Consider the following 20952-nt stretch of genomic DNA (forward strand, 5'->3'; position numbering starts at 1 on the left):
GCAAAGGCAAAGGCGGGGATGGGGAGGGCTTCAGTTTTGTGTTTCTGTTTCTCAATAACACTGATGTTCTAGCAACAATGACAGAAATTAAAAAAAAAAAGAAAAAAAAAAAAGAAAAAGAAAGAAACCAGTCATGGCATTTCACACCAACCACCAACTGAATGGTATTCATTTTCCCATGTTTCCTTCCTTATTCATTCTATAGCATTGCCATGACAATAAATACTTTTACATGTTGCTATCTCACTTTCAGAACCCTCTTATCTAAAGGCTGAATAATATTCCATCAAAGGGCTGTGACAATCTGTGATGGACTAAATGTGTGCAGCTGCTCCAAAATCATATAGGTGTCTTTAACCCCCAATGTGATGTTATTAAGGGGGCAGGGCCTTTGGGAGTTAATAAGATTTAGATGAGGGTGGTGCACCTATGATGGGATTAGTGTCCTTATAAGAAGAAGGAAGAGACCAGAGCTCTCTCCAGTACTCTCTCTCTCTCTCTCTCTGCCATGTGAAGGCAGAATAAGAAGACAGATGTCTGCAGGTCAAGAGGGCCATCACCAAGGATTTGCCACACTCCAGAACTGTGAGAAATTAATGTCTAATTTTTGAGTCACCCAGTCTGTGGCATTTTGTTACAGCAGCCCAAGCTAAGATGCCATCCAACACTTAACAATTTTCTTCCTGTTGGACATTACACAGGATGAGCTTTTGTGCTTTTCATTTCTGAAAAAGGGTTGGAGGAAGCAGAACTGCATTCAGATTTTAGCTATGTCTTTTACTAGCTAGTGAGCCCCTTGAGAAGAAATAGTAGTTTTCCCTCACTCAAAGCACTGATGACGGGAAAGTGCCATGTAAACTATACGGCACTGTACAAATTTCATTATGAGTGGAGGTACTAAGCCATGTCCAAAAAGAATTGCAAACGTGTGGTCCCTGCCTACTGGAAACCTGCCATTGAGATAGCTGTTAAATAGAGGAAATATGACACAGAAGTAGGACACTAACCTCTAGACTTCGAAGTATAAACATTAGAGAAAAAGTAGCATTCAAAAAGGCCTTAGGAATTACAAAATGCAATATAGGTTGTAGGTTGACTAGTAACCAGAAAAATGGCATTTAAAAGCAAACCATTTAAAGTAGAAGCTAAAGGAGTTCCCACTGTGGCGTAATGGGTTAAGAATTGGCATTGTCTCTGCAGCAGCTCAGGTTGCTGCTGAGGCACAGATTCAATCCCTAGCCTGGCACAGTAGGTTAAGGATCCGGTGTTGCCACAGCTGTGGTATAGGTCATAGCTGCAGCTTGGATTTAATCCCTGGCCTGTGAGCTTTCATATGCATGGGTGCAGCCAAAGAAGAATAAATAAATAAATAAATAAATAAATAAATAAATAAATAAATAAATAAATAAAATGGAAGCTAACAACATGACAGTTACATGCAAGGCATCATTTGTGTACTTAGGGAAAAAAACTGCTACAGCCAGAAAGATAGGAAATTGTGTCCTATGCGTCCTATAGAGCCATTAACCATAAAAAAAAAAAAAATGTATGTGTCCTTTAAATACCACTAATACGTTTTTAAGATAAATGAGCTATATTGTTAAAACTAAAACTGTCTTATTTGAATATACTTTATGAAGACCCTACATACAGTAAGAGTGTGTTATTAAAGGGGTGGGACAAGATTCTTTGTTCAGTCAAATAAATATTTATTGGTGCCTATGACATGCTAGTCTGTTATATTCTAGGTTAAACAGAAAGATAAAGATGAGCTCCCTGCCCTCAAGGAGCACATAAAGCCCAGGATAAATGTGATGTGTGCCATCCTATCAAAGTACCGGCAAAATGCTACGGAAGCAAAAGGAGGAAAGAGATTCTACCCAATAAATGGGTGTTCAGAAAAGTTCTCACAGTTGAAGTCACTTTTGATCTCGTTTTTAATGGATGACCAGTTTTCCTGCAAAGAAGAAAGAATATGTGTGTATATCCTTGGGATGGAAAGCAGAAGAAATTCCAGATCCCCAAAAGACAGGGGGATCTTGCTCTGAGTAGTCTAAATTTACTCGCATCAGCATTACCTGAGTGCTTGTATCAGCTGCAGATTCCTGGGCTCTACCACACACCTACTGAATCCCCTGGTGGGGTCCAGCAATCTGCACCTTACTAAATCCTCCAGTCACTCAAACACATACCATCATTAAAAACCAGTGGTGCCGGAGCTCCCATCGTGACCAGTGGTTAATGAATCCGACTAGGAACCATGAGGTTGCGGGTTCAATCCCTGGACTTGCTCAGTGGGTTAAGGATCTGGCGTTGCCATGAGCTGTGGTGTAGGTTGCAGACTCGGCTTGGATCCCATGTTGCTGTGGCTGTGGTATAGGCCGGTGGCTACAGCTCTGATTTGACCCCTAGCCTGGGAAATTCCATATGCCACAGGAGTGGCCAAAAAAAATGGCAAAAAAAAAAAAACAACAGTGGTGCCAGAGTTCCCACTGGCGAAGTGGGTTATGAATACAGCATTGTCTCTGCAGTGGTGTGGGTTCAGTTCTCAGCCTGGCACAGTGGTTTAAAGATCAGGTGTTGCTTCAGCTGATGCATAGGTTGCAGCTGCAGCTCAGATTCCACCCCTGGCCTGGGAACTTCCATATGCCACAAACATGGCCAAAAAAGAAAATAAATGATTTTTTTTATAATAAAAAATAAAAACCAGTGGTATGAACAACACGATTGCACTTTCCAAGCATAAATCAAGTCACAACAGCCCTCCGAGGTAATCAGCTGTCAATGGTATGGAAATGCACCAACAGAGGCCTAGAGGAGAGGGGTGAGCATTCAGGCATCTCCTTTAAGTCACTTCCAAAGATGTGACCCTCTGCCCCTCCACCCACCCTTGGCAGCAAGCCAAAGTTTGTTCAGCTGGATATATTCCCTAATCAGGCAGACACCATTTTGTTAGCCTAAATTTGGTTTCCCAACAGGAAGGCTCAGTAAAAACAGACAGGACATGAAGGACAGTGTTAGGAGCCAACAGTGCCTCGCTCTTATCCTCTCTTGACCACCACCTCTAACTCTCACAAATCAGACTGACCCCAAGAACCTGAGTGAGGAAAGGGGAGAGGGAGCTCCTCTGACATCCATTGGTGGCTGAACCAGTGGTGAAGCTCAGGTGATGGAAAGCCCGGAAGCCAAGGCAGATGTTCAGCCAAATTAAGTGGTTCCAGGAGAAAATGAAGGCTTGCCTGATGAGACATCTGGTGTCCATTAACCTCCTAAGCAGAGCTTCAGCAGAGCCATCTGCTGGAATAGACTCTCTGGAGGCAAGGAGCTTCCCCCACCTCCGTGTGCCTCTGCATGCTCCCAGCAAAGGCCTTAAGAGAGAGAAGGACACTGGTCCACTTGATTTCTTCCAAACTCGAGGGCCAGTAAAGAGAATGGTCAAGGGACACACCATGAGGCTGCAGTCATGGGGCAGAGTAAACCGACATCAAGGAGAGCTTATTCAGTATCAAGTGCCTGTGACACTCAAGGAGACAGTGTACAAAGGCTGTGGGTGCAATTGGAGAAGTATGATTTCTAAATGATGTAACTGACCAATACAGAGAGAAGAAAAAAACTAACATTTACTGAGGATCCACTATGGTCCGTGCAACTTGGTAGGCATTTTCAGATACATTTATCTCATTCAATCTTTGCAACACTCTATGCCCTAGGTGTAGTTATTTGCATTATACAAATGAGGAGACTGGGATTCAAAATTATGTCTACTAAACTTCCGAGAAAAGTTCAATACTTCTTTAGCCAGATGATTGTGCGACAATTAAGCCAGTTTCTTTGGTTTGGAGGATGGGGGGGAGGGATGGGGGAAGGGCCGTAACAAAAGCTATTTGTGGACTATAACAAAAGATTATGCATGGATGAGGTTTGCTGCCTTTGATGCTTTTGAAGATGACCAGACTGAAGCTTGAAATGTATCCATGGAAACAGCTATGGTAGGAGCGGAGGCCAAATTAGTTCACCCCTGAGACATTTGGGTTGGGGACTCTGGAGACTGTTCCTTGATGCAGAGAGAGCGGTATCAGCTCCCACTTCATCTTCTAGGTTCTGCCTCCCCTGTTGCCACAGCTGGACCACTGGAAGCCTGTCTCCTCCCAAGATATCAGCTACCCCAGACACCAGGCTTTCTGTGAAGCCAAGCTTTAATCACCTCTGAGACCCCAGTTCCAGGGGGCTGAATACCCTCCCAGGGAGGCCCAAGGACAAACTTCCACTCTGGCTCACCCTAGCCTTCTGCTTTGGCAAAGACCTGGGCCCCACCCATGAACTCTAGTCTGCAGCAGAGGTTTTACTGCCCCCTGCTCAGACCTCTAGATAGAAACGGGCTGCCTGCCCTACCCTTGAGCCCCCCTCCTAGATTCCTGTCCCAGCTCTGTCCAGCCCCTTGGAACCACTCTTTCTTTCCCTCAGAACCCCCAAAGTGACATTTGGCCTGATTCCCCACTGAGCCGGTGAGCCTGGGAGTTTGTCTTCCCCCCTAGACCTCTATTGTTTCTCCTGCACCCATTCCCCAGGCCGAACGATGGTACCGTTCCCTGGCTGCTCCCAGGCTGGCGGCCCACAGCCCATCTCCAGACACATTCTAGGCCTCTCCAAAGATCACAGCTCCTTTGCGGGGGGGGGCGGGGAACCAACCCCAATGACAGTTTGCTGTGAGGTTTAAGTTCAGCCACTTGCCCAGTTTGCAACAATTCCAACTTCAGGGCTCCCTGTGAGATCAGCTAGGCTTTTTTTTTTTTTTTTTTTTGGCCACATCAGCAGCATATGGAAGTTCCTGGGCCAGGGATTGAATCCAAGGCACAGCTGTGACCTACACCACAGCTGCAGCAACAACAATCCTTAACCCGCTGTGCCAGAGCGGGAACTCTAGCCGTCAGCTGAGACTTTTCATTTTTGTCCCCTTTTAAACTAGAGGGCACCATATCCAATGCCCCTCCCAGCATATCCCTATTCTGGAGCAATCACCCACTCTCCCAAGCTCAGGAGAATCACCTTGGGCATTGAACCTGGATACTAGTTCTAACCCAGCCACATACTTTCTGGACCCCTTAGGGAATTACTTAACCTCTCTGAGTCAGTTTCCTATCTATAAATTGATAAATGAACATGAGGGCAGTATTCTTGCAGCTCATACCATTTTAAATTATCTTATTCATTTGACAAACACATACTGAGAACTGACCACAGCTTTTCATCCCTCAGACCCCAGTTTAGATGACACTTCCTCCAGGCAGTCCTCTCCAGGCCCAAAGCCGGGAGATATAATTCTTCTAGTTCCTGCAGCCCCAATCTTACCCTTCCTGTAGCTCTTACCCCCAAGTTGTAATCACCTGCTTTATGCCTTTCCTGCCATTGGATCATGAGCACCATGAGGGCAGAAGGTATTTTCCACCTTTATATCCTCCATGTATAGTTCATCGTAAAGGTATAAAAATATTTGTACACTAATGAAGTCACTAAGCTACTGGCTATAGGAAAAGCAAAGACAACATCCTGCATTCACATAGCCCTTCCCAAGGTGCAGATTGCTTTCATTCTCAGGTCTCATTTGGTCCTCATGACAACCTCGCAGAGTAGGCAGGGCTGGAAGAGTATTTCCATTCTGTAGATGAAGCGACAAGGCCAGCATGTGCCAAACTGACTTACACCCTGCTGGAGTCTAGTCTCCTGTCTGCTCAGCAGGTGTCTCCCTTCCATCTCCTCCCCCACCAAAACACGGCAAGGCAGAGGCAGGCCTTATTGGTACATTGACCGGCTAGAAAGGGTTTGCCTCCACCATCCCCAGCCCACTCTTGGGATCTGTGATTTCCCTCATCCGGAGACCACCATCCCAACAGTGAATGAAGGAAGCCATTAAGTATCAGGGAACCCATCTTGGACACTATTTAAACTCCAAGTCAGAATATCACATGTGACAAAGACCCATGTGAAACTGCCTGGCTGCCTGAAATGACACAGGAGTGGAAACCTCAGCACTTGGCCTCTAACTCTGGGCAGAGCATTAGTGCTAGTGTAGGAAGGGCCCAGGGATGACCCAGCAGAGAACAGGGGGTTGGTGAGGTGCAGGACACACCCCCAGGCCTACCAGCCTGGCCACAGTGGGGTGAGTGGGGACCCGCCCATCCTGTTTCTCTCCTCCCCCAGGCCTGAGCTAGCTGTGCCTCTTCTCCCACTGGCTTGGCTCTGAACTTATCTCTGTTTCTGTGTGGAACACTCGCTGTCTCAGCTCCCTCAATATCCTATCGGGAGATAAAATGAGGAAAGAGGGAGGGGCCTGCACACAAAAGCACTCTTCCAGCTGCAAAATAGAAATTCTTTTCTCCTCTGCCCCGTAGGGGGAAAAAAATTCTACACCCAAACACGCTACCAAACAGATCTTAACTCTCCCTAGGGTCCTTTCATTTTTTAAGTCCTAAATAAATGCATGAATTTTCCCTAAAGAAACTGTGATAATATAATTAGCAATACACAGAGGCTTTAGCTGGGAAATGGCTGGCCCTCCCTGCTTCCCAACCCCGGCCTCTGTAGGAGTCAGGCTTTGAAAAGAAGAAATCTATTGTCACTGGGGAACATGGAGCTGAATCACCAATCCCAGCAGAGTGGTGATGCTGAAACCTCCCTTTGTGAAGGCTGCACGTTAATGGCTGGCCGTTATTTGCAGCAACGCGGGCAGGGCCTATTCTCTCAGCGTGTTTAAGCTTCCGTGGGCCATAAACATTGATCACCATTTAGACTGCAGTACCTTCACCTTCGTGATATAAATCACATGTCCACTTGGAGCTCCTGGAGACAATCTCCCTTCAGACCTCAACCATCCATGGGAGGAACTCCCAGAAAACTGGTGATTGAGATTGGAAAATAGGTGGTAAACTCTAGACCAAAGTTATCCAATTGAAATCTGAAGCAGACCACAGTGTCATTTTAAGTCTTCTGGTAGCCACATTAAAAAATAAAAAGAGGTAGGTGGGGACAAGATAGGTGAGGGGGATTAAGAGATATAAACTACTGGGTATAAAATAAATAAGTTACAAAGATGCAATATACAGCACAGGGAATAGAGCCAATATTTTATAAGAATAACTTTATAAAAATATTGAATCATTATATTATACACCTGAAACTAATGAAATATTGTAAGTCAACTATACTTGAATTTTAAAAATAATAAAAAATAAAAACAAAAAGAGGTAAAATTACTTTTAATAATATATTTTGTTTAACCAGGAGGCAGTAGGCATTATACCCAAAATGTTATTATGTCACTATATAATCAACACAAAAATTATTACTGAGACATTTTACATTCTCCTCATTCTGTACTAAGTTTTCAAAATACATGTGTGTTTTACATTTACAGCATGTCTCAATTTGGACTAAACACATTTCAAAGCTAAGGAGTCACATGTGACTGGTGGCTACTACATTGGACAGTGTAGCTCTAAAGTTTGCATAATGTATATAACTTGATCTTTACAACAAGCCCCCTGACGCAGGCATTAGCATTACCATTTCATAGATGAGAGAGAGAAGGCTCAGACAGAATAAAAGTTGGCCTCACAGAAATCTAGGATCTACATTTCCTGCCTCCTAGTTGTAAGCACCTATCATTTCCTTGCACTTATATAAAACAAGATAGAAATGATGACAAAGATAAATCCAGTGTTTACACAGTGCAGGTGCTGGATTCACAACAGCCAGAGGTAGAAGCAACCCAAATGTCCATCAATAGATGGATGCATAAACAAAATGTGGTAAATGCATACAATGGAATATTATTCAGTCTTAAAAAAGAAGGAAATTCTGGGACATGCTACGATATGGATGAACCTTGAGGACATCACGCTAAGTGAAATAAGCCAGTCACAAAAAGACAAGCACCGTATGATTCTACTTATCTGAGGTCCCTAGAGTAGTCAGACTCAGAGAAAGAAAGTGGAATGGTGGTTGCCAAGGTCTAAAGGAGGGGCATGGGAGTTACTGTTTTAATGGAACCACAGTTTCAGCTTAGGAAGATGAAAAAAACTCTGGGAGTGGATGGTGATGATGGCTGAACGACAACATGAATGTACTTAATGCCACCAAACTGTACATTTAAAAATAGTTTAAATGGGAGTTCCCATTGTGGCGCAGAGGAAATGAATCCAACTAGGAACCATGTGGGTTCAATCCCTGGCCTTGCTCAGTGGGTTAAGGATCTGGTGTTGCCGTGAGCTGTGGTGCAGGTCGCAGATGCAGCTTGGATCTGGCATTGCTGTGGCTCTGGTGTAGGCTGGCAGCTCCAATTAGACCCCTGGCCTGGGAACCTCCATATGTCACCGCCGCCTTAATAAGACAAAAGGAAAAAAAAAAAAGTTTAAATGGATCAATTCTCTGTTATATGTTACCACAATTTAAAAAATAAGCTGTAAAAAGAAATGGAAGTGCTATGCTAAACGCTATGAGCATTATCACATCTGATCCTCATAACAAACCCACTTCATAAAGTACATGGGTTATTATCTCCATTTTATTGATGGGGAAGTCAAGGCTTAAATACATTAAGCAGGAGTTCCCATCATGGCTCAGTGGAAACGAATCTGACTAGGAACCATGAGGTTTTGGGTTTGATCCCTGGCCTCGCTCAGTGGGTTAAGGATCTGGTGTTGCCATGAGCTGTGGTGTAGGTCACAGACACAGCTCAGATCCTGCGTTGCTGTGGCTCTTGCATAGGCTGGCAGCTACAGCTCCAATTTGACCCCTAGCCTGGAAACCTTCACATGCCACTAGTGTGGCCCTAAAAAGCAAATAATTAATTAAGTAATTAAATACATTAAGCAAACATTCAAGATCCCATGGCCAGTGAGAGGCAGAATGAGGATTTGAACTCAGGAAGTCTGATTCCCGAGCCCACGGTCTTAAACATGATGTCCTCCACAACATCCTCTCTGATTGTCCCCAAATAGAAACAGAAGTATAAATAATCCAGGAAGGAAATAGAAATGGCATTTGCTATAATCTATTCTCAGCACAACACTCACAAAACCCCCTTTGAAACATAAATTCGATCATGCCACTGGCCTTCTCCAAGCCAATTTGCAATAAAACCCAAGTTCTCTATTCCCAGCTCCCAGGCCCTGTGGGATTATGCCTCTCCAATCTCATCCCTCTTGGCTCATGATGTGCCTCCACCCACCTCCTTCATCTTTCTTCTTTTTGGCTTTTTATGCCCACACCCTCAACATATAGAAGTTCCTGGGCCAGGGGTCGTATCAGAGCTGCAGCTAAGGCCTACACCACAGCAATGCCAGATCCGAGCCACATATGCAACCTATGCCACAGCTATGGAAATGCCGGATCCTTCACCTATTGAGTGAGGCCAAGGATCAAACCCATATCCTCACGGAGACAACATCAAGTTATTAACCCTCTGAGCCATAACAAGACACCATTCTTCATCTTTCTTAAACCTACCAATGCCCAGGGCCTGGGCACGTGATGTTCCTCCCCCCAGAAGGCACCTTAACAGGCATCTGTACGGCCAGTTCCTTTCTTCATTTAGGTCTTTAACCAAAAGTCCCCTTATCCCAGAAGGCTTCTTTGTCTCTTGTCTCTAAACTAGAACACTTCCTCGTCCTCAGCCCAGCACTCACTGAAAGATGACTCCAAAAGGGCAAAAACTGCTCTATTTACTGCTGTACCCCTGGCCTAAAATGGAACCAAAAACATAGCAAGATGCTCAAATGAACATCTGTTGAAAGAATGACTGAACTTATGGATTTATTGAGTGCTTAGTCAATCCTCACCACCACCTGGTTCACAAGGGTTTCCTAGGACATCAGATTTTCAGTGTTGGATCTCAGAAACTCAGACCCAGAGGTTAAGGAATGGGAGCTCTAACCAAATGAATTTTGAGTTCCTTTCCAGCAACCTGATTTTATAGCCTCATGGTTTCCATTGCTTAAAGTCCCATGCCTACAGGTAGCAATATAGAAAGATTGCACTTTGGGTACAACTAGACTTGGTTTGAACCCAAGATATACTGCCCCAGAGTAAGCCATCCAACTGCCCTACATCTGAATAACTTCATCTTCAAAACAGAGTAAGAAATCCAGCTCAGGGGTCTCTCATGAAAATAGATTGTCATGGACTGGGCTCTCTGAGTAGCACACACTCTGAGATGGAGATCATCATGCAAGAGTATTTTAGGGTACACTTTTCTTTTCAAAACCTGTAATAAGAGGGAGAAGGAAGCAGGATTAGACAGAGTGAAAAGCTGAGCCACGATGCAGTCCCAGTGGCGGCACCAAGCTGAGTGGGCTCTTCAAGTTGTCCCAGGTTTTAGGGAAGAGGGCATAATCTGGGGCTATGCAGCTCCCTTCAGCAGAGGCAGTTCTCAAAGAGGGCTGACAGCCAACAGTCCCTCCAAGACCTCGGGATAAGCCCTTCAATTCTGAAGGGGACTGCCTTGTTTGTCACTCCCTGAAACATATATGCTAAGTGCTCAACAAATGATGTTGTTGTTGTCATTATCACAGGACATAATTCAAGGCCAGGTCTATCTCACTTCGAAGTCAGTGCTCCTTCTCCTCTGCCTCCCCAGCTCTGTATCTGAAGACTCTCTACCTCTGCCTTAGTTCAAGTAATATTTGATAGATCCCATCTCCCTACCCAGATGATGAGTCCCCTGAGTGCAGGCTCCACAGTGACTCATCTTTGTATCCTCTCCCACAGTTGCCCTTGGCACTCGAGGATTCCTAGGTAACTGACACATGAACAAGAGTAAATCCACCTTTCCAAGATCCCCAACATTTTTATGGATTTTTGACCATATCCTTTCAAGATCTTCAATATCCCCAGTCCTATCCAGGTTAGGCAATGGAAAGACCCAGGGTCAAATATCCCAGGCAGATCCATACTAACCTAGACACTATTTGACATCAGAGCTGAGGCCTGAAGCACCTCTCTTCTTCCACTACCCCAATCTCCCCCACGGGGCCCAGATCTAATTGCCAACAGCCAGCTCACTCCTACCATGGAGCAAACAGAAAACCCATAATGGTCTTTCTGCCTTCCCTCCTTAGGCTCCAATGTAAACACATGCTTCTTTCCTCATGACAAGAAAAGAGAAGAGTTTTAGGGGGTTGAGACTACAATCCAGAGATCTTGCAGCTTAAGTCAGTAGCCGTCTCACTATAATACTATACCAACTTCCCGAGCATGCACATCCCTTTTTAAAGCCTCTTCAAATACCTCCTTCTTGGTCAGAGCTAGGTCAACTCATTGAATGCTTCAGGAAGGGAGGATGAAGGAGTCCTGGTTAAGCAGAGGCTTTGGTGTCAGGCAAACCTGTCTGAATCCCAATGCCAGCATCTGCCAGCTATACTAGTGAGCAAGTTATTTGGAGATCCCTGCATCTTTTTCCAATGGGGAAATAACTACCTACCTCATAGAGTGACTGCAAGGATTAGTGGGAACAAATGGCATACAGTATGTATTCAATTAATGTCACTGTCATAATTATTACTAGCAAGGGGCTTGGAGGCCAAAAATACCCCAATTTAGTTCTGAGGTTTTGCACCAAAATGTGGAGACTGTGCTTCTATGACACCAGAACAACCATAAAGCATTGAAAAAAATATTTTAAAATATTAATTAAATATTAATTATTTTAATATTAAAATATTAATATTAAATTATTAATATTATTCAGATACTTAGTAGATGAAGTTATTTGGAGATCATATTGTATTCCTCAGTTTTCTCCCCTATCAATATTTCACCTTCCTCACCACCTTCTGGGGATATTATAAACATTGTAAAATATTCACAGATCCTTTTTTTCCCTAGCAGATATGAGTACTTCAAAATGTAAAATATCTGGAGTTCCCGTCGTGGTGCAGTGGAAACGAATCCAACTAGGAACCATAAGGTTGTGGGTTCGATCCCTGGCCTCACTCAGTGAGGTAAGGATCTGTCATTGCCGTGAGCTATGGTGTAGGTCACAGACACAGCTCAGATCTGGCATTGCTGTGGCTCTGGCAGAGGCTGGCAGCTGTAGCTTCGATTAGACCCCTAGCCTTGGAAACTTATGCTGCGGGTACAGCCCTAAAAAGCAAAAAAAAAAAAAAAAAAATCTGTATAGCAAAACTACCATGAATAGAGTCTTTGAGGAAAAAAAGGATAAGTTAAGGAATGAAAAATTTGCAGTTCACTTTATAACCAAAGAGCCAATTTCCTAAAATACAAAGAGTTATTTCAACATCCTAGGACAAGATAAACAAACCAGTAAAAAAAAATCACAAAACTGACATATAAATAAATGGTCAACACCTTCTTCAACAAGGAAAAAAAAGCCAATTAAAATGACAATGAGAGATCCTGCTGTATAGCACTAGGAACTATATCTAGTCAATTATATGGAGCATGATGGAGGATAATGTGAGAAAAAGAATGTACATATGTGTGACTGGGTCACTTTGCTCTATAGTAGAAAATTGTTAACCAACTATAATGGAAAAAATAAAAGTCATTTTTAAAAGTTTTTAAAATAATAAAAAAATAAAATAAGATGAGGAAACAAAGAAAAATGAGATATTTTTCACTTATAAAATTAGAAAGAATGGAAATATTCCTTCTTGCACATGACAAGTACATAGGGAAACAGTTAAGTCGCATGTGCTGCCAGGGGTGGGAGGTATAAATCGGTATGGCTTCTCCTGGAAGAAAACTTGATTCCAGCTATTGAAATATCAAATGTTTCAATCTGTTGACTCACAACTTCCCCATCTAAACATATATCCTTCCAAAACATTCACCTATACGCACAAAACTATATGCATACAGATGTCCAATATAGCATTATTCGTTCATCAGAAAAAAATCAGAATCCAAGCAAATGGGCATTAGTGGGATTTGGCTAACATATTATATAGGGACAGTCATAAAATGGAACTCTATACATGCACTCAAAAGAGTGAAACGTGAAATGTATCCACACAGAGATTTGTACACAAATGTTTGCAGAAGCACTACTCATAACAGCCCCAAACTGGAAACAACCCAAATATCCACCAACTAGCAAATAAACAAAGTGTGGTATATACCAAAATGGAACAGTATTGAAAAGGAACAAAAGTCTGTTACATGCTACAAAATGAGAGAACCTCAAAAACATTACACCTTAAAAGAAGTTAGACATACACACTATATATATATATTGTGTTTATAATTCCATTTATATGCATGCCCATAAAAGGCAAATCTACAGAGGCAGAAAATAGATTAGTGGTTGCCTGGTGATAGAGATGAGGAGGAGGGTAACTGCAAACGGACACAAGGAATCTTTTAAGGGTGATGGAAATGTTCTAAAATTGGACTGTGGTGTTAGCACAATTCTGAAATTTCACTAAAAAGTTAATGAATTGTACACTTAAAATAGGTGAATTTGATGGCATACAATTTATACCTCAGTAAAGATAATTTCAAAGTAAAATGAAATAGATCAATAAATACTCTCATGCAAAGATGTCTGAGACAAATTGCTAATTTCTTTTAAAAGAAGAAAAATAGGGAGTTCCCTGCCTAGGGAACCCAACTAGCAGCCAAGAGGACAAAGGTTCGATCCTTGGCCTCACTCATTGGGTTAAATGATCCAGTATTGCCTTGAGCTGTGGTGCAGGGTAAATACAGGCTCGGATCCTGCGTTGCTGTGGCTGTGGCATATGCCAGCAACTACAGTTCTGATTCAATTCCTAGCCTGGGAACTTCCATATGCCTCCAGAGCATCCATAGAAGGACCAAAAAAAAAAAAAAAAAAAAAAAAAAAAGCTAAAAGAGAAATAGTATAAATAATACCATATGACTGCCAAGGCAATCATAATAATATATATTCACATACACATAGAAAAAAAATCTGGAAGAATATATACGAAACAGGTAACAGTGACGTTCTCTCCAGGAGGCAGGATTATGAGAACCTTTTACTCTCTTTATGGGACCCTTCTGACATATCTGATTTTTTTGGCCGTGTCTAAGGCATATGGAAGTTCTCGGGCCATGGACTGAACCCGTGCCACAGCAATGACCCAAGTCGCTGCAGTGACAACACTGGATCCTTAACCTGCTGTGCCATAAGAGAACTCCCTTTTTTTTTTTTAAGTAGGTATTTTTGCTCTATGTTTGAACACTTTCTTAATAAACTGTTGAGGGGAAAGTGGGCATTACTTTTATAATCTTAAAAAACACAATATAAATATTAAAATAAATAGGTAAATAAAGGAGTGTTGTTTAAAACTGATTCTGTTTTGCTGATACTGCTGATTCCCCAGTTAAAGATGCCACATCTGGTCACAAGATGTATGGAATCTCTCATTCTCCTGGCTCCACCACAGCCTGGAGAAAAAAGAAGAAATCTGAAAACCACCCAGCTCTTTTGCTCATTCCAATCTCCCCAAACAAATGATGACTAATTCTGTTTCCCAGCCACCTTGAAGCTGGAGAGAATGAATACCCAAGAGAGGTGTATGCATGTCAACCTGTCCATGGAGAGCAGAGCTTATGAAGCAATGTTCTGTGTGTTTAGCTCACTAAAAAATTTTTATTTTAATTTTTAAAGGATTCCTCAAAGGCTGATAATTATTCACTAAGCTGAAGAATGGGGTCAAGGGCCTGAGGACTCTCTCAAGACACAGAGACCCCTGGAGTGCCTGACCCACCTCCCTATCTTGAATTCTCTAAGCCCAGACCCTGGCACCTCAACAAACTTAAGTAGTTTTTTCATCATTTTTTATTAAAGTGTGGTAATCATACAGAAACTGTATACATTTTAAGTAGATTTTTATAAAGACCCTAAAGCTCAAGGATAAATCTTACCCTTTTACAACAGCTTTTTTCTTTTCCTTTGGCTTTGCCTAATCAGAGGTGAAAAGTAGCTGAGCTAATCCATCTCCCTGGAAGTCTGGACTAAGGTGTATGTTTGTTGCAGGTGGTGGGCACTGTTTCCCAACCCCAAGAGGTGCTTCCAAGTCAGATGCCAATACTTCATGTCTCAGAGAACAGGGGCTGAGATTACCTCAGTCTTCTCCCAAAGAAAGCTCTCCAGTTGCCAAGAATAAAGATGGAATGATCTCTACTAGACTATAAGCTCAGTGAGGGCCAGAAGTGTGCCCGTCTGTTCATCAATATAAACACAGTGCCAGGTACATAGTAGGTACTCAATAAATATTTATTAAAACAAATGCTGGAGTTCCCGTCATGGCGCAGTGGTTAACGAATCCGACTAGGAACCATGAGGTTGCGGGTTCGGTCCCTGCCCTTGCTCAGTGGGTTAACAATCCGGCGTTGCCGTGAGCTGTGGTGTAGGTTGCAGACGCAGCTCAGATCCTGCGTTGCTGTGGCTCTGGCGTAGGCCGGCGGCTACAGCTCCGAGTGGACCCCTAGCCTGGGAACCTCCATATGCCGCAGGAGCGGCCCAAGAAATAGCAAAAAGACAAAAAATAAAAAATAAAAAAAAGACAAAAAAAAAAAAAAAAGTGCTGATTGACTGGAATAGAAAAGGTGAAGATAGACCCTGGAAACCAGGCCACAAAGCAGAAACCCTAATGGCTGGGAAAGGGCTACTGCTAACGCAGAGAGTGTCTTATTGCCAATTAGAAAAAGACAGTTCATGGAGTTCCCATTGTGACTCAGTGGATTAAGGACCTGACATAGTGTCCATGAGGAGGTAGGTTCAATCCCTGGTCTCACTCAGTGGGTTAAGGGTCTGGCATTGCCGAAAGCTGTGGTGTAGGTCACAGATGCAGCTCTGATCCAGTGTTGCCGTGGCTGTGGCACAGACCCTCGCTGCAGCTCCAATTTCACCCCTAGCTGGGAACTTCCATGTGCCACAGGTACAGCCCTAAAAAGAAAGGGAAAAGACAGATCTTTCTTCCTACAGATACTCCTCCACACCAGACAAAGTGCTTGGTGAGCAGGGATTGGACTGGGTTTCAGGCCCCACCTCTCAGCCAAGTGTCCTTGTATAGGGGACAACTTGCACAGCCATACAGATGGCCTTGCATTGGTATCTCTATTGAAAATACAAATCGGGTAGACAGTCCCTTGCCAAGCTTCTAAGCAGATGCCCAGTTTGTCTACAGGAAAGGTTGACTTGAAGTAAAAGGCTAGAAAAACTTTCCTCTAGTCAATAAATGCTATGGACTAATTATAGGAACATGTAGTCCCAAACCCTGCATCATCTAAAAAGGAAATGTGGAATTTCCCCCTGCCCACTTTAACTCCCTCCATATTCCTAAGCAAGAGCAAAGCAGATGGGAAAAGGAAAAGAAAGAACATCTCATTTCACACCAGAGACTATCCTTTTCCTATGGAAACAGTTACACAAGCTTCATACCCAAACACCTCAAGAATGACTTCATCTGTGCAACTTCTGGTGTATAGGCATCATCTCTTGCCTAGACTACGGCAATGGCCCCTCACTGGTCTCACTGCTTCTCCTCCTCTACCCACAATCTATCCTCCACATTCTAGGAGGAAGGATCTTTCTAAAGGAAAAAACTGATCATGTACTCTCCCTGCTTAAAATCTCTAACTAGACATAGAATAAAATGCAAGGCCCTCGATGGCCCTATTCTAGCCAATCTCTCCCAGTTGTTGTAACATTCTCTACCTCCCTCACTTTGTTCTTGCCTACCTGCTTTGTTATAGTTCCTTCCCCATTTTTCTCTTTTAATTCTCCAAACCTGTTTTTCCTGCCCCCAGGACCTTTGCACTTGCTGCTTCCCAGGCCTGCATTCTCTTCTCCAGCTTTTCACAATATTCAGCTGTCAACTTAGAGAAGCTTTTCCTGATCTATTATCAGAAATTATAACACCCCTCCCCCTTCATTCTCTATTCTATTACTGGTGGGTTGTCAGGGGTTTTTTTGGTTGGTTGGTTGCTGGGTTTTGTTTATTTGTTTTGGTAATGGTTACTATTATCTGAATTCATCTTGTTTACTAGTTAACCTTTTTATTGCCAGTCTCCCTGCCTTCCCTTATGCCCCTACACATACCCCCACACCAGCACACATAAGAATATAAGCTTATTTCCTACTCTATCTCTAATATCTAGAACACAATAGAAGCTTAATAAATACTTTTTTAAGCATTACAATAATTACAATTGTAAGGCTCTTAACAGTTTGCAAAGTATACTTGCATTCACTGCCTTATTTAACCTTAAAAACAGCCACATTAGGCAGGTAGCACAATGCTCATTTTACAGATGAGGAAACAGATTCAGAGAGGCCAAGCAGCTTAACAAAGATCACACAGCAAGAAAGTACTTATTTTGCACTCAGACTCAGGTTTTCTCCCTCCAAGTCCAGAGTTCTTCTCTCAATATATGGTTAACATCTGACAGGGCTTCCCACTCAGTGAGCAAAAGCTTTACAATAACCAATGAAAAAGAAAGTTATTTGTAAGACTGAGTTAAGCTCCAAGGCAAAAGAGAATATAAAGCTATGAAATCATTTTGGAAATCATCAAAATAGAAAATTATGTAAAATGAGCCCCCTCTGAAGTCCACGGAGGGAGAAGCTGCAAGGCGTCCAGATGTCATATCTTAAGTTGATCTGTGCTTATAGAATTCCCCAATTCAAATGAAGGATGGGGAACTTGGGAGTAGAAAAATATGGAGAAAGATGAAAAGCGCTGTATCTCTACCCAAGAGTGGCAGAAAGGAACTATGACTAATAGGGAAAATTCACTGTAGGAAACTAGCCACATGCTACAGAAGGATCAAATTTCTCACCCTTCAGACCAGAAAGTTAAAGGCATAACAACAAAATCATGTTTAAAACTATCTTCTCAGACCAGCTCAAAGAGGATGAGAGTAAAGAAAATCTCTGAGAGGATAAAGTGAAGTGGTCTTTGGGGAAAGGGAGCTGTGTGGATAAGAGGAAATACGTTCCATTATATTTATAGTGCTTTATATGTGTCCATACCACATATTCAAAAAGTTAACTAAATTATAAACATTAAAATGAAGAGAATGACAGGGTTCAGGAAGCAGTTTCAACAGGTCAGGTCTTCAGATCCCAGCCTTCCTATCAGATTTCATCCTTTCCACCTCAAACAAAGGTAAGCAGTCAGATATAATCTTCCCTCTTCAGAGCATGACAGGTAGGAAGTTCTTCCTTTGGTCTCACTCAGATCTAAGACATTTCCCCTTCAAGTCCTGGAGCCAGAGAGCTGAAAAGAACCATCTTCTCTATAATCCCCATCTTATAGATGAGACCCAGAGACGGAAGAGATTTTCTCAAGGTCCATCAACTAGTGAGTAGCAAAATGGGTGCTTGAATGCAGACTCCCAGTCTCCCAGAGCTGTGCTCCTTGTGTGCTGTCAAGGATCCCTCTCTGTTCAATACCCAGAAGACCCAAACACCAACAGCTAATATGCAGTTTAAGACCATGAGCCCACCTGGCCATTCTCTAAAGACTCTGCTTTGCTATACTGCATCTACTTTCTGCCTCTGACCATTCCGAGGCAGGTAGCCAATGGCTCTCACCTGGAGGCAGGACCATTCCCCCAAAGGGAATGCAAAATCTGTGGGGCAATGTCATCAAAACTAAGAAGCACTACCAGCATCTAGTGGGCAGGGGCCAGGGGACATCTGCAATGGAGGGGACAGTCCACACTGAGACATGCCCCATCCAAAATGCCCTGTAAGGTGGCCCCACCCTGTCATCTCTGCATCAGTCTCTCCTACCCTTCAAAAGCTGAATGTCCACAGGGTAGTAGGAGCCCTGACAAAAGCTAGCTAAATTTTATCAGAGATAACTACAACAATAAGCAATATTTGATGGATTTTGCAGCAAAATACTGTCACAAACATCCTTATGACCCTAGAAAAAGGACACAGCTGTTCGAACTCAACAAAGAGACTGAGGTACTGAGGGGCTAAGTCAGTTGCCAGAGCCATGCTAAAATCTGACAAGGCTGATACTCATTAACTGAGTCTCCCAAATCCATAATTCCAAACACTGCCATCTTTAAAATAAACTGGGCTGAAGGAAATTTAAACTACCAATAAAAGTCACCCATGGACCAATCCCGTGCCTCAGTGGCCTCGCTGGGATGACAGAATGCATCTTCCAGACTGTCCAGAAGGCATATTGCGTCTGGATAGATCTCACCTTGGTTAAGGCTGTAGTTTTCAGATCAGATTTCATAGTTCAGTAAAATCGACTCCCCAGAAATGTAAAGGGGCATCTATAAAAGGTGGCCAACATTGCAAAGGGCATTAGGTAGGAAAAACTACCCTTGTTGTTTAAGAAAGGGTATTTGCGCACACACACACACACACACACACCCTAGAAAGGAAAAACATAATTTAGAATAAAGGTCAGGCCATTAATTACATACATACATACAGTGAGCTTTATGGAGAAATTCGTACATCATCCTTAGGTTTTCCAAGTTGCTGCAGAATGGGAGACACTTCAAGGACTCACAGTTTTCCAGGGACCTTTAGGACAACCTCATTGTGACAAGGAGACCTGTGGCCTTTGGACTCACTGTGCTGGCTGCAGTCCCTAGCCTTGCTGAAGCCAAACCACCGAGAGAACCACAAAGGTGGCTGAGTATGGTGACAGCAGAAAGGAGCAGCAGGGCACTCCCACAGCCTCAGCTGGAGCTCTCCCTCCCACAAGGAGCCATGTGTCAGTGGTCCTCACCCACGTGAGAAGGGAGGAGAGCAGAAGGGGGAGGAGGAGGTGTTGCTCAGACTGGGTCCGGCTCTCCTACCCTTCCCCCTCCTCCCTTTTCTCCAGCCACCCTCAGAATTCTGAGCAGTCTGCACGTCAGCTTTATAAACACAGGGAAAAGTGAATGCGGCCTTTAAGCTGCCTTCCCAGGATCAAGGGATGTGTTACAAGTTTCGCTGGCCTCCCTGTTGTTCAGAGTACTTCTGAAAGACAGTGCTTACATTGGGCTCCACATTTAAGAGATATTAATAATTTGGAAGTTTTATCAGTGGGCTGCAGACTCGAAAATGGTCCTCCATTTGGGAAGTTTTCCCAAAAAAATATTGCTCTAGGAGAAACTCTAGCCTGGCCAGTAAGATTGGTTAAATCCACCCTAGAGATGAATTATGTGGAAGATTTGACAGCCAGATGGCTTTCAAAACGTTGATAAGCTGAAGTGTGGCAGGAAAAACAGACCAGAAAGTAAGAGAACAAGTCCTCTAAAGCATAAAGGAAGAATCTAGCATGAGAATGCCTAACAGCAAAAACAAACACCTTCCACATATACCACCACTGCTCAACCCAAACCCACGATAAGTGAGATCTTTTCCTACTGAGCCTGGCACACAGCCTCAGAATCCTTCTCAACACAGCCCCACAGCAGCCACTTCCAATCCATCACTTTTGGCACTCAGTTGGGGATTGTTCTATCCCAAAGCAAGAGCTCTCTCCTCAAAAGAGCAGAAATGGCACAGGAGATATAAACTTTTCCCCATCCCTGATTTAGGAATACATGAAAGCAGTCTTCACATCATAGAAATGTTACCATGGGAATAAGCTTAGACTTATTCTGGTTGTTCCAAAGGATAGAGGTATCATACAGTTCTATTCAAGGAAGATTTTTCCAACAAAGCTTTCCAACAATGGGACAGTCTGATTTACGAGGTGGTCAGTGCCTTGCTACAGAAAGTTCTACTCAGAAGCCTCAAAGATTCCTGCCTAGGGTAGGCATTCAGGAAAATTCTGTTATTTTAAGTAGGACTTGAGGTTTAGATATAATATGCATATACTGAACATCTAATGTGTGGCAGGGGTTGGCACACAGACTACCATGATGAATATTGTGAGCCCATTTACAGAAGGGGACAATGTGGTGGATCAAGAATTCAAATCCCTGTCTCCCCACACCAAATGC

At 43.1% G+C, this 20952-nt stretch overlaps 1 protein-coding gene and 1 long non-coding RNA gene across 50 annotated transcripts in view; both read right to left on the reverse strand.

The window, feature by feature from the left end:
- SRGAP3 (SLIT-ROBO Rho GTPase activating protein 3) overlaps nucleotides 1-20952 on the reverse strand; it is a 393430-nt gene that overhangs the window by 226775 nt on the left and 145703 nt on the right. The window lies entirely within an intron of this gene.
- Nucleotides 14627-20836, reverse strand: LOC146397420 (uncharacterized). The gene is made up of 2 exons (XR_014823746.1): nucleotides 15906-20836; nucleotides 14627-15480 (listed from the first exon to the last, which is right to left on the reverse strand). It is a non-coding gene; the product is annotated as an uncharacterized LOC146397420 (long non-coding RNA).

Source organism: Sus scrofa, chromosome 13, assembly GCF_054392235.1.
Source record: "Sus scrofa isolate SSC_HxYL_T2T_F1_AM1 chromosome 13, Sscrofa_HxYL_maternal_Yorkshire_Landrace_v2.0, whole genome shotgun sequence".
NCBI classification, from domain to species: Eukaryota; Metazoa; Chordata; class Mammalia; order Artiodactyla; family Suidae; genus Sus; species Sus scrofa.